General features: G+C 37.3%; 1 protein-coding gene across 2 annotated transcripts in view; it reads left to right on the forward strand.

The window, feature by feature from the left end:
• USP2 (ubiquitin specific peptidase 2) overlaps positions 1 to 1,776 on the forward strand; it is a 64,407-nt gene that overhangs the window by 48,323 nt on the left and 14,308 nt on the right. The gene's annotated exons all lie outside the window — the stretch shown is intronic.

The following is a 1,776-nucleotide window of genomic DNA, read 5'->3' on the forward strand; positions in this document are numbered from 1 at the left end:
TATATATATATGCTTGAGAGTTACTATTAAAATAGGTCTAACTAATGCCATACTCCATTCTATACCATACCACAACATAAACTCTGTATTGACTTCATAATAATATTGAAATGCAGTAATTAAAAGCAAATTAAGACAAATAGACACATTTAAAACAAATAAAGACAAATAAGCACCCGATCATTTCCAGGATAATACATGCCGCAGATTAGCAGAACAGTAGAACACAGTGGATTTTTTTTCTGGTTAGATGAGAGTTCTGGTTAGTTGAATACCAGATAATACAGAGAGTTTACTGTATTTATATAATTATTAATTCAATAACAAAAATACTCTTCGTAAGGTGGTTGTCAGCAACAAAGTAAGGCAACAACAGTTGAGTAAATATTATATCGTACACAGAGACATGCATGCACAAAAAATGTTGAATGACACAATTACATTACATAACAAATACTGAATCATCATCTTACAACCAGGGCCTAACATATGTAAGACAAATAATATACAATACAAACTATAGCTACTCTCTGATCACCACCTCTATGCTCCTCCAGCCTCACCTGAGTCCCTTCTGTCTAGCAAAACTGTCCCCCAGCCAAATTGTCCATCCCATTATATAAAAATCTTATCTAATATCTCCCACAATACTTTTAGGTCACATCTATGCACTGCTCATATCTGCCATAGATGATGTTAAAGCCAACAAAGTAAGCATTCCTATTTACTACCCTTTTTCAGAAGCATTCTATGATAAAATACTATTGGAGGGGTTAACTAAAGAGAAAAAACAAGTAGGATTTGGTACACCAGATTGTTAATTGTTGTTGTAAACAGCAAATCTTGCGCCTGAACCTCAATACATAAATCATTGTCAAATATTAGAATGGGGGGAGTGCGTTATATGAACCATGGAATGATTATAGGTGTCAGAGGTAGCACTCGCAGCATCTCAGACACTTCTGTACTCCAGACATTTTCATGAAATACTGTTTTCCTTATTCACAATGGAACAAAAGCTTATAGGTTATAAATATATATATTTTCATTATTTACATAATCTTTGTTTTACAAATAAACATTCAATACATGACAGAGGATTCGTGAAGCACTATGGGTTAGTTAGAAGAAAGCACAGCAAAACAAAGCTTGCTTAACATCTTTTGATACAAGATATTGGCCACATATTATGTACATTCATTTCAGGGGTTACTTTTCATGGACTTTTTTATATGATTTTTCAGGACTTGATGGGGAAGACAAGGGGAACATTTGAGAGTGCTTAAATGAAAAATTATTTTCCATGATAGTAAACTTGTGCTGGCATTTTCACAGCTCTCTCTGGAATTTAGATTTTTGTCGACATTAAAGCAGAACTCCAGGGTTATACTCACCCGCTCCTCAGAGCCAGCTTTCTCTTGGACCAGTCCCTTTTCTGCTGCATCGATGGTATGTCCCTCGGCATCCTGACATCCTATACACAGTGTATAGGACATGATGACTCATGGGACATTAGACCACCTCTGCTGCCCTACACTGTAATGTCACCAGAAATTTCACTGGAAGGCATACATCTGCCCCACTGCCATCTGTCAGCAATGGGGCCTGGCAATTGGCTCCTTGGGTCCAAATCTCTGTATTCTGCAGAGGCAGGTGACATTTCATTTGGTTTCCTTTACCCAGATTTTTAAAGAACTGTGGTCAGAACAGCCCGGAGGTGTGGTAAAGGTCAATATAGGAATAATAGCGTGATGGGGGGGGGGGGGGGGATAGTGG

The sequence above is a fragment of the Nanorana parkeri genome, unplaced genomic scaffold, assembly GCF_000935625.1.
Source record: "Nanorana parkeri isolate BGI_ZX_2015 unplaced genomic scaffold, ASM93562v1 scaffold1289, whole genome shotgun sequence".
In the NCBI taxonomy this organism is placed as follows: domain Eukaryota; kingdom Metazoa; phylum Chordata; class Amphibia; order Anura; family Dicroglossidae; genus Nanorana; species Nanorana parkeri.